Source organism: Streptopelia decaocto (assembly GCF_964273445.1).
Source record: "Streptopelia decaocto genome assembly, chromosome: 1".
In the NCBI taxonomy this organism is placed as follows: Eukaryota; Metazoa; Chordata; class Aves; order Columbiformes; family Columbidae; genus Streptopelia; species Streptopelia decaocto.
In genome coordinates, this window is record NC_138663.1 from 174,569,642 (window position 1) to 174,582,821 (window position 13,180).

A 13,180-nucleotide genomic window follows, 5' to 3' on the forward strand; every position below is an offset into this window, starting at 1 on the left:
GCAAAGGAGAATAATTCTATCCTTCACATGCCACCACTTCTTAGACAGCTACAAAATTATATTTAACTGCACCAAAAGACTGTCTTCCAGAAACAATATGTCTTTGTGATACAAGAGGGAAAAGATAAGGAAAAAGAGAGGAAGTGGTGGGGAAGCTAAGTGATCTGTAATCCCCATATTTTTTCAGACCTGTATTCACATGAGTGCACACATATACACACTTGAACACACACACACAGAGTCCATTGGGACTGTGGGTTCTTTCAAGTGCAAGTGATGGTAGCAGCCACTATTCTGCCCTCACTGCTGCCCTTAAAGACCCCTGAAGTGCACTCCTACCTTTCTTCTAGTCCATGGGTTTTCATTTATAGTGCTACATAAACAGTTCCATCCTATGATAGTGGCAGCATCTTGTATTGTGCATGGTAACATCTGCTCAGAGAATGGATTGTTAAGGTGGTATTTTTTTTTTTAATCTATCTTGTACCTAAGCATACATAAGCATACATAAGCATTCAAATACAATAGTCACATCTATTTTTGTGAAATTTAAGATGACCAGGAACTGGTTGCAATCACTCGACACCTGACCATTAACCCTAAATAACTGTTAAATCTCTTCCCGGATCCATTTTGGGTCTTTGGAACTACTTATTCTCAAAAATGTAACTGCTATGTGAAGGGAAAATACCATAGAGAGCATCTGTACCATTAAGTTGATATAATCTAGTGTCAGACACAGAGATTTTTTTTTTTAAAATCCTTTTTTTTTTTAATTTATTGCAGAGACATAGTTAAAATGCAATAATTAGGCATTTAGGGAAGGAATAAACATATGCTCATTAGCAAAGAACTTTTACATCCCCCAGACAATATTTGAGACACATAATGGTGGAAGATTAGAAACTGAAACAGGGAAACAGGAGACCATCATTGAGATATCTCCGAAGTGTCAAAGCAAATTAAAAGGACAGCTTAGGAAGACTGATTAGCTGTACCCTGACCTCAATGTGATTGATGATTGCTCTGAATTTTCAAGAATTTAACATCTGTTTTTAGGTGGGAAGTTAACTAAGCAGAAGCAGAATGTATAAATAATTTTCAACTAATTTTATGTATACTATGTATATACCTTTTTCCTACAAGTTAAATTGTGTGCCCATTACTGTTATGTATAATACTAAGAAAAATCAAGAAATAGCTCAAGTCTATGGTGTGAATCATGTTACTTTCCACCTTTCTAAAACACCGATACACCACAGAGAGCTCAGTTCCATCTAGAAGTAAGTTTTGTTCTGGACACACACTAAAAGAGGATTATACGGAGACTCCTGAGCCATCAGTGAAAATATCAGCCATCTGCAAAAAAAGACTGAAGGTGAAACAAGTTTTAAGGTTAATACAGCAGAGATGTTCAGAGCTATTTTAAGGGGAAATAATCTCTCCCTGGAAAAGAAAAAGAAAAAAAAAGGCCATTTCAGCCTCCGGATCTCTGGAACAGTGTTGCAAACTCCCTGCAGGAAAAGCATCAGTTCAACAAAAGGTCATTAACTATTTATTTCTATTTATCTTCCCTACCTCCAGGAAAGACCAGGTTGTTGTAGGTCATTGTGACAGGAAGTAACACTGCCGGTGCATCACTTTCTCCAGTGAAATTTTTCTTCTAGACAACATGAAAACCCTTATTGTCTCTCACAAACTTCTTGCTACATCCATTGGACCAATGGGCCAATTGGTGTGTCTCATCTAAAATTACATTCCAAGTCCTACAGAATGTTTCCTGGTTATGTTATTTGTTTTGTTTTAATTTTTTTGGTTGTTGCTGGTTTGTGTTTTAAATCTATACCATGTAAGTTAAAATGCCTGGGGCTACTAGCTCCCAGGACCAAGCTTCCAAGACTACTGAATGTTCAGCTGGGCTCATGAAAGGACTTCATCTTCCACTTATGCTGTCAGTTTCATGGCATAACAGCCCCCAGGACATAAGCCTGCAGCAAAAACATTTATGTGAATGAACTCCTGGGTGAACAGGCATGACATTTGAAATCCTTCCATCTAGAACGTGTTTGGGCTTAGTAAAAGTCCCCCTGCACAACTCCTACAGCTGCTGTGAAATGATGATTATCACAGTGAAGATTGCTGCTGCAGCTGGGAGCAGCTCAGAGAACTGCTGCATTTGAGGAGGCTGGGGAGAGCCTGGCAGCAAGTGCTAGATACTTCACCAAGCCGCTGTGTCTGGCTCATTGGCAAAATGATTGCGCCAATAACTAATTAAGCAGTTACCTCCCAGTAACTACTGCCAATATGAGAAGAAAATGGCTAATTCTAATATCTATAAAGTAAGAGCTGGAACATCCAGTATACTGTAAAATTTGTTTTGTTTTGTTTTTCTTTTATATTTCATCTCAGCATTACATTTTAACATACGAAGTATAGAGCAAAAACCTGTTTTATATTGGTTTGGTTTTTTTCCCCTTGACCTAACTTTCATCGTTCATTTTCTCTAGCACAGTCCTCTCTGCTGGCATGTGCCATTGGGAATGGTTAGTTTGTTGACAATGTTGACATTTCAAGCCTCAAAATCCTGAGAAAGCAAGCTAAAATTTTGGTAGTTTCAAGAAGTGACAAGGGGAAAGACACCAGGAGTATCTGCTGAGCCTCTGTTTCTGTGTCCCTGTAGATAAGAGTTGCTGCCCTGTTTATCAGTCAACACCTCTGGGTAATGAAAGAGGTATTATAATTAGTGGAAGAAATGCCATTGCATTTTGAGGATGTGAAAGACTTGGTTTATTCAGAGTGATGCCACTGTTAAAGTGGAGTTGGTGGTCACTTTAGTAATCTGCAAGGTCAGAAAGGTTAGACATGCTTTTATGTAGAGAGAAAAAAGAATCTGACGCTCATTGTTCACATTAGCAGACCTACAATTAGCTTTGACATATCATCTTTCAGACCTGCATCTGCTGATGGGTTGGAATGAAATAGGAGCAAGGTTGTTTAAATATGTTGAGGGATGAGCCTGGAAAAGAAACTAGGAGAGGACTACAATTATTTACTAATGGGAAGTGACAGATGATGACTCTTTATGCTGAGTCTGGGTGCTTGATTGCTACCTTTACATGTCTAAGAGAAGTTGCTTTTTAGGACTGGCTACAAGTTGTAGCTACCTCATGGATGCAAATGCAATATAGGGTTTAAGAAAGTAGTGAGAGAAGTAGTAGTAATGTATCATTAATAATATCCAGACATCTCAAACAACAGTTGATGGCTAATCTTAGTCAGGCAAAGATAGTCAGAATGAATCAAAGAATCATTTTTATTCCATGTTGTCCTATAACATGATCATATTAAAAGCAGAGTCTAAAAATTTATTTTTAGTTTTTTGAAAGCATTGCCACCCTGAGACTCTTCATTTCAACCAATTCTGTTCTGTTTTTCAAGTTCTGCATTCTCAGGCAGATACCTCATTGTTACGTCGTAGAGCAGTAAGTATGCCTGTGAGTAGTTGCCAAACAAAAGGCTGTTTAAAGTAACAAAAAATGGATAATGCTGGATTAAGCCTTCTACTTGGAATGAAAAGCAAAGCTGTTTTCTTTTTGGTTTTTTTTGTTCATTTCCAATAGGAATTTGCTCATTTTTCCCTCCCATTACTTAAAAAATATTTCCTGAAAAGCTTGACTAGCTGTTTTTACAGCAGAATTGTTTGATTTTTGTAGTTTTATTTTCTTTCTTTTTACTCTCTTCCACATCTTATTCAGGGTAGTATTATTTTGTCTGTTTGTTTTTTGTTTGGGTTTTTTTTTGAAGTTGACTATATGTTTGAGTGGCACACAGGTTCCATCATTTCTGCATGCATGCCTGCTTATCCTTCTTTCTGCTATTCTGTAATTTGAAAGTGTTGTCTAATAACTTTTAGAAAAGTAACTGATGGATATAAGAAAACTGAGACTCTGGTTTTATCACTGTAACTCTTTCAAAAATTTGAAAGTTATTGAAAAAATATGGTGTGACAAAGCAAAACATCAAAGCAGTAGTAAATGAAACAGCAAAGAAAATAAACTGGATGTGGGATATAAACATGAATATTATAAATTTTCTGCCATTCTAAGGCAGAAAGGAAAAAGTGAGAAAAATAAAGAAAAAACCCAAAATACTGTGTGCTGTAATCACAGTAATTTCCAATGTCTGTGAAAATATTAACGAATAAAAACACATCATTTTTCAACAGAAACAATGTAACATATTTGACAGAAGAGGTATTTAACACTTATTTTTTTTATTTGTTTAACCACTGCAAAGGAAAAAAAAAAGATTCAGAAATTAATGACATTTTGTGATTTTCAATAAAATACAGAAAACATATTTTATATACTTTCAGTACTTTATGCAACATTAACAACAGATATCTGAAAAAAATAACAGAAATAAACTTTATTAGTAGCAGATTTGATTTTTTATTTGTTGTGACATTGAACCTAATATCAAATTAAAATTGAAAAAGTTAAAAAAGAATCAACTTGAGGGCATGAAAGTTCTTTTTCTTGCTTCCCAATAATCTGAAATTCTTTCTCAGCAATCTCCTCTAATTCATCCAATGCCCATCTGTGTGTGTGAAGAAAAGGAAAAGAAAAAAAAAAAGAAAAGAAAGCAAGAGAAGTTGAAAGAATAATAAAAGGACATAATCACAGCCTTCAGTAGAACAAGCTTGACTGGCTGCTTCAAGGTGAGTGACATTACTTCAGCTGTGGTCATAAAAGTGATATACCTAGAGAATCAACCATCTGCAAAGACCTGGAATAGGAAGAGTTCATCCCCTGAATGATTTTTGTCTTTGTACATAGTTTTTAGCAAGCCACTGCAGAAACTAAATTTATGGCTGCAGATGACCCTGGTGCCCAAGCTCCTCACACCAGGGATTTATTTTTTTTTATGTCTTGAATGACTTTCTGGTTCCTCCTGTCAGTTAACAGACTTCAGTGTGAAATTCCCATGGTCTGTCTCTGGCTTCTCCTTATTAATGTTGGAGATTAGGTTTCCAAACTCATGCACAAATGAGCACTATCTGCGATGGTGAATCACAGGCAAGCAAAGCAAAGCCTTTTCCAATCTTTTACCTTCCCTCTCCATGCTTGTCACTTCAGATACCAGCAGCCCAATTAAAAAGGAAAAAGTAATTAAAAAAAAAAAAAAAAAAAAAAGCTCAAACTGTGTGTCTTGCTTTCATTTAAATGTTATTGGATACTTCCACTGATTCACAAAAGATGCACAACCATTCTTCTGCAGTTTGGCAGCTGAGCTCCAGTCCGAGAGAAATGTATAACCAACAGAGGTGGTGGGGGGGCTTTGCTGGATGGCCATCTGTCCTTGTAAGCAAGAAGACTTTAATAGTCAAAATGACCACCTGATCAGAAATCTAAAATTTTCCAAGTTCTCAAACATTAAAAGATTCCCAAAGTGTCACTTATTTGAATGAGAAACTTGGTTTGCCACAAATCTATAGTACCAGCTGAGTGATGCAATAGAAAACTTTTCCTAGGATAAAATGCAAGTATTTTTATATTATTTCTATAACCCTGTACTCCAAGAAAAAAGCTGACAAGTCTCTGTATTCCACTTTGCCAGTGCATGAGCATGGATATTTGTGTGTGCATAAATGCACATACATGTAAATCTTTCTAACAGAAGAGGATCCAAAAATTTTGATAAATACTTGCAGGATATCTAGACTAGAGTTCTTAGGAGTCAGAGAGGTCCTCTCCTGCCTCTCTAGAGACTTTAAATGTGAGTGCTGCTCCTCAGTAAAGCTTATGTTTTGCTGCCATAATCTTATCAGTAGTTTAATGATTACTTTATTGGTCTCATGATCCCTTACTTGATGTAACTGAGATGCATGTGTTATCTTCAATGACTGGGCCAACATGATAGTAAAATCCGTATCTTTCTGTGTGAGTAAAAAGTTATGGATTATGTCTAATCTAAAGCTACTGTTATTACCCTTAATGATTAAATTCAATAGCATCACTAGCTTCTCAAATGAATCCTGCTAAAATCTACACCTTACCTTCTATTCTATGTCATCTTACCTCATTACTCAGATTAGTTTCCAGACTCCACCATTCATGGCTGATTGTTGCCCGATCTTCAGTTCCTAACAATTTTGCTGCACCTTTTGAAATTTTTTCTGTCTTGAAATTGAGAGTAATCATAAACCTTTTGTACGTCAGCCCCATATGTGCATGAATATGAAGTGTAATGAATGTTTCACCCTTGCATCCCACAACAGCTTTCAATTATGGTTGATGATCTTCTTTAGTTCTTACATAACTACCTTTTGGTTTGATGAGATTCTTTTGTAAAATTACCTTTACCGTTCCACATTAAATTTGATAAAATAATGGAATTAAAGTGCTCTTAGTTTTGAAATTCCATTTAAGATATTTGCTAATCAACATTGGTTAAATACAATATAAGAAATAAAGTAATATTTGTTGATTTTCTCTGTATGTATGCTTATTAATTGTCTTCCCATTTTTAGATACTTTCAAACAAGTTTTTAGCCTTTCTGAGATTAAATTTTTGTTGCTTATTTTTATCTCCTTCATTCCTTTGTATTTTCTGGCTCTTTCATTTTATCATTAGAACAATTTACTGTCTTCATTGCACATCAAATTGATGAAGATGAATTTATTGCATATGTAGTGATACACAGCCTCATGTCTTATACAATTATTTATAGCTGCCATACTCATTTCTATTAAAGTAATGTGTAGAAAATTCCACTTAGAACAGGGACTCATTGAAGTGGATGCACTTCTGCCATCCAAGCATTGGAAGGAATTAATATGTGGAAAAATGTTTTGATATGTGCAAGAATTTCAACACTAGAGCATGAACGTGGGCATACTTGATTTGTTTCATGTCTTTGAGTGTATTTACATGCCTGGTAATCTGCTGTTCCAGACCTGGTATGGAGGCATTTTGTGTAAAAAATAGTTAGTTTGATTTATTCCAAATATCTTTTTGTTTGTTTCTTCCAGAAGCAGCCATCAGAATACACGCAGGATATGAGAAAAAGGAACACCTCAGGGTTTATTGGTAGCCTTCCCCCAGCACAGTGAGTTTATGCCCAAGACCATGCATTTTTAACAGATTGCTTCAGACTTTTAAGTCAGTAAGCACTCTGCAGGAAACCAGTATGGTGCATAGAATTTAACAGTTTGATACCATAAGTAATTTACATTCAGTTTATTTTATGTAAGATGACAGAATCATCAACACCCTGTTCAAGTTACTGTCATCCCCACTGGCTTCTTCATCAGACTGTTAAAGTATAGTGTAATTTCTTGAGGCAACATGCAACAGAATCAGTTAAAAGTTGTTCTTTCAATTCAATCAGAATTAAGCAAGGCCTGATTTTGAGCATCTGATCCTAAACCTGGCAACAAAGAGTACTATATCTTCTGGCCATCATATTTCTCTGCTAATGAGACTGTCTAATATACATTTTGGCAGATAAGGAGAATAGCAAACAGCAGATTATTGAAATTTTGATTGTGTTTATTTGTGGTATTTCTTTGAGAGAGCCTGTAACAGCTTACTTTTCCATTACCAGCACACATGAAAAAATACTCCGATAGCTGCTGACACTTCATCAAAGAAAACTTCTGTGAACTTTTCTACAAAGTCATGTAAACCTAGGCTATTTAGAAAAATATTTAATTATCTGTAAACTCCATAGTTTTTAGAAACAGTCAAGGCCAAACTGGCATGGAGCAAAAACCCCTAACAGTTTTTTTTTTTTTTTTTTTAATGCTCTTCTTACAATGTTTGAAGTAAATTTTGTTTTCTTTTGTGCAAAAAAAACAAAGCCTGAATATTCAAGTTAAATGAAATTGCATAGCATAAGGAAGTAATTTTTTTCCATGGAGGGGAATAATAGTAGTGAGAAATTATATAGATGAGATAGAGGGAGAGGGAAAAATTCCTCTGTCTATATCACTGATATATATCATTGATGAAAATATAAGACAGTACTAGTCTGGATATGGAACCCCGAGGGACACTACTTCTCAGTGGTGTCAATCCAGACATTGAGATGTTGACCATTACCCTCTGGATGTGACCGTCCAACCAGTTGCCCATCCACCAGATAGTTCAACCATCAAATCCATACCTCTTCAGTTTAGAAAGAAGGATGTTGTGGGGGGCTGTGTCAAAGGCTATACAGAAGTTCAGATAGATGACATCCTTCCTTTGTCCACTGATGTGGTTATTCCATCACAGAAGGCCATTAAGTTGGTCAGACAAGACTTAACCTTGGTGAAGCCATGTTGCCTGTCCCATATCACCTCCCTGTCCTCCATTTGCCTTAGATTAGCTTCTAGGAGGATCTGTTCCATGATATTCCAAGGCACACAGGTGAGGCTGACAGGTCGGTAGTTCCCAGGATCTTCCTTTCTACCCTTTTTAAAAATAGGTGCAAGACTTCTATTTTTCCAGTGACCAGGGACTTCACTTGTCTGCCATGACTTTTCAAATATCATGGAGACTGGCTTTGCAACTACTTCAGCCAATTCCCTCAGGACTCTGGGATATATCTTGTCAGGTTCTAGAGATTTATGTATATTCACGTTTCTTAGGTGATCTTGAACCTCATCTTTTCTTATAGTGGGAGGGACTTTACTTGTCCAGTCCCTCCCTTGAGGTCCATCCACTCAAGAAGTGTGGGAAGAGAGACTGTCAATGAAGGCTAAGGTAAAAAAGTTGTTGAGTACCTCAACCTTCTCCTAATCTGTTCTTAACAGTTTGCCAGTTGTGTTCATCTGTGGGTTACACTTTCTTTGACCTTCCTTTTCTGGTTGACATACCTATAGAAGACCTTCTTGTTGTTCTTTGTGTCTCTTGACAAGTGCCTTGCTGTGCCTTGGCATTTCTGATGCCATCTCTGCAAGACTGGGCAGTGTCCCTATACTCTTCCCATGATACCTGTCTTCCTGACTTCCACTGTCTGTGCATCTGCTTCTTGCTCTTTAGTTTTACTATCAGTTCTCAACTCACCCATGCTGATCTCTTCCCTTTCTTTCCTGATTTCTTATACCTGGGATCCTACATCGCAACAGCTCTTGCACTCTATGGGAAACGTCCTTAGAGATCTGCCAGATCTGGTTTGCTTCGTTGCCCCTGAGGGCTGTTTCCCAGAGGTTCCCATTGACTAGCTTCTTGAACAGCTGGCAGTTGGCTTTCCTAAAACTCAGGGTCCTGACTTTACTCTTCACCTTACCCCTGTGGTGGATGCACTCAACCCTCAACGCCCCTCCCCCAGCCAAACCAGCAGCAGTTTGGTTCAGCCTCCAGAGGAGGCAAAGGCCTGAGCTGTAGCCAGGCCAAGCACTCCTTTTAGGAAACCCACAAGGAAGCAGAATGGTGCATTGAACATGGATACATTGTGGGTGCAGGGAGTGTTGTGCATACTTTTCCTACTGTATGCAGTCTGACTACAAGTCAACCACTTTATTCTATAAATATGACAGCCGAGGTGAGCCTACTTTGAGCTCGCCCTGCAAATAAGCTGGCTGTATGGCAATGGTTTTACTACTCACAGGTCAGTGGATGAGCCCAATTTAATTTTCATGTCAATCATTTAGCTTAAGTAAATGCATACTAAATATGAATCATCTAGAAGTATAAAGTTGTATGATTTTTAATGTACTCTCTGCTTCATGTTACTTAGTAAGCTGGATTTGCTGAAATCTTAAGCTGTAAATTTCTTCTCATATTTACCAAAAGCAACTGCAAACTACACTTAACACTGGAAAGATAAAGCCTGTTTTGCACTTTGCTAAGAAGGAAAGGATTTATTCAGACAAAACATCACCTACAAGGCTATGCACTATAAACAATGTCTACAGCTAAACAAAACAAAGACACATATGATATCAGTGAAAAGGATTCAATGACAAGCAAAAAGACCCCAAAGTGAAATATTGCTATGGGACTGAATCATGGTATGAATGGTCTGTAGAGATGTAAAAGTCTGTGGTTTTCTATGGTCAGATTGTAACCTCTTATGCAGGTACCCCACTTGAGCCAGCCCTCCTGCTATTCTACTCCATTTTTTTTTTTTTTTAATTTTTCTGGAAGTTTGTTTCCTGAAAGTCTGCTCTGTATATGGTTATCAGGCGTTGCCTGAAAGTTTGCCTCTGGAGTTCTAAAATATAGACTCCAGAGTGAATGGTTATCTATGAGGGAATGCCTGAAAGTTTGCTTTTGCGAACAGGTACAGGCCTCCTCTGAAAGTTTGCCTTTGGAGCTCCAAGACATGGACTCCAGAGTGAATGGGTATCAGGGAGGGAAGACTCCTGAAAGTTTGCTTTGTGAACAGGTACAGGCACCTGGAAAGAAGGTAAGCAGCATTTGGCTTGGCATATTTCCTCCATGCATTAAATAATAGAGTGAACCCACTACCAAACACTTTTAAATTGCACTTCTCTTTGAGACAACTAAACATTGTTCTGCAGTAAGCAGAATCCTAAATTATTCCCCTGCAACAATGCCTCAGGACTTCAAACTCTACCCATGCATCATTACTGTGGCTGCCTCCAATCTTGATATTTCTGATTACCTAACTTGTGTTGGTGACCAAGAGGTCCAGTACCACGTCCTCTCTTGTAGGACTGTCTTTCTTGACAGTTTTTTCATTTGAATGTTGTCTTGTAAGCTGCTCCCACTAGACTAGTCTACAGAAATAGCAAGTTATATGCTAATTTTTTTTTACATCTTCAGAATATTTTAGTCTTCTCACTTTTCACTCGCTAACACATCATTAAACTTTAGAAAATATTAATTTTCCACTAACTTTTAGCAATTTATTTGGATTTCTGTAATTCTTCTGCTGATGCAATGCTACTGAAAGGATTTCACTTGGGTTCTTCAGTGCAAATATGTCTTTCTTTTGGTCACACAAATGGACTCCTTCACACATAATTCTGCTGAACTGTTTAATGGGTTCTTCTGTCATTCAGTGCACGCATTAGTTGCAGCTGAAAGGCTTGCAGATAGCTTCTACCAATAGCTAATGCCAACTGTGTGAGACATAGTTACAGTAACTATGTTTTGCTAATTTGCGTGGAACAATTATTTAACCTTGATTTGTAGGAGAGGCTTTTTGATGTATAGTGGTTAAATTACTTTTCTGAGAGTGATTTCCTAATAAAAAATAGCCAGATTTTTAGTAAACATGGAAATTAAAATGTTTCAATCTTAAGTACATGTCACAAGCCCTATATATTCTCATTCGCAGGCCCAGAGACTATTTTATTACTGCTCTGGTACAGCAGACTGAGAGTACTGTGTTTTTCTTAGTGCTGGCTAGATCATTCACCTTGAAGATGCAGATTCATTTCTCCTTTGATCCAGAGGGCTCCTCTCAGTTTTGGATCGAATGCCTGAATCTTTAATTTGTTGGATTCAATAAGATTTCACTGTTCTTCTACAGAGAGCACCAGGTACAAAGAGCACCAGGATTCCACAAATGAAGAGGCCTACCTCAACATGGGTAGTCATCCATCTGCTTGATGCTGTCAAAGCTTGACCAGTCAGGGTTTGAGAGGACAGAATTCCTCCATTTTTATTACAGCTTTATAGAGACACTATCTCCTTTTGAGATCTAATGACAGTAACACTTTTGTTAATTTCTCTTCTTTATGTGCTCTCTGTTAAAACATACAAACAAACAACAAACAAACACAAATAAACAAAAAAAAAAACAATGGCAACAAAAAAAACCAACTACCAACCAACCACAAAACCCCTACCTCTGAGGAAGAGAACTTGTGTATTTGCACTACATTCAAAAGCTGGGGTGTCAATCCTTATTTTAATCTTAGACTTCCATATTTATAACAACTGAATTAATGTGTGGTCACATGCTAAACTCATTTTCAAACTAATGGAACACTTTTTTTTTTTAAGTAAGTCCTGCATGAGTCCTTTACTGACTTCTTATAAAGTACCCAATGTATCCCTCTTGATTTTGTTTTGGTGTTCAGTGGAGTTATATTATAACAAGACGTGTTCGGCCCTTGACTAGAACAGCTGTTGCTACATGGATAGTTTTTCAGTCCATAGTCTACCTAAATAATGTCCTAATCCAAAATAAATCCCATTAAACAAATGTGACACAAACAAATGAAAGAGAATAGATGCTTCAAGCAACAAGTATCTACAAAATACTGAGCAGGTTTCTAATATAAAATTCATTAAAAGGCCAGAAACGTAAAGACCTCTGGGAAGCACTGAGAATTTAGTACAGGGATAGAGGAAGGCTAGTCTCCAAAGAAATACTTCAGGGATGATGTAGTAGCAGCTGGTTTCCTTTTGTTTGTCTGAATTTGTTTAAAGAATTCACCAGACATCGTCTGTATGTTCATGCATATGCATAATTCAGCCTTCGCTATCCTGTTCAGTTTCATTCACTGCTGTACAAGAGTGTACAGCATTGCTTTTTCCCCCGTCTATTCCATCTTCGATAATCCTGTGAACTCTCCACAAAATATTCCCTCCCTGGGACTGCTTAAGCACACTCCATTGCTTTTTACAGGGATGAAATCCCGTGATAAACCTTAGATATCTCCCTAGTTTGTTGGGGGTTTGTTTGTCTGTTTTGTTGTTGTTGTTGTGGTTGTTGTGGTTGGTTGGTTGGTTGTGTTTTTTTTTTCAAAGTCAGCTGGAACTTTGCCTTTTTTCTTCAAAAGATACTGCCAAATAAGACCAAGTCATGTACACAGTAACTTATTGATACAAAATCTAAATTAAAGTCTATTCATTGTATAAGTTAAGTGTATGTGTTGCTAGACCTTCTTTGACAAACGTACAAAATATACTTGGAAAAATAATGATCAATGGAAATATTACAGAAAATTGCTTGTAGAGTGAATTTTATTATTTTCAAGATATTCTTATGGAAAGAGAAACAGATAGTAAGCTGAATATCATATGGACATAGGAGCAGATGAAGAAAGTAAATAAGAGAGTAGATAAGAGGTAAATAAGAGAGTAGATAGGTAAAGAGACAGTTCTTTACTGATCTTTGAAAGTGACTTCATATGTATCAGTGTGGAATTACTCCATACCAACTGTGAGATGGAGATTTCTGGAAAAAACTGCATTTCTTCTCCATTAGATA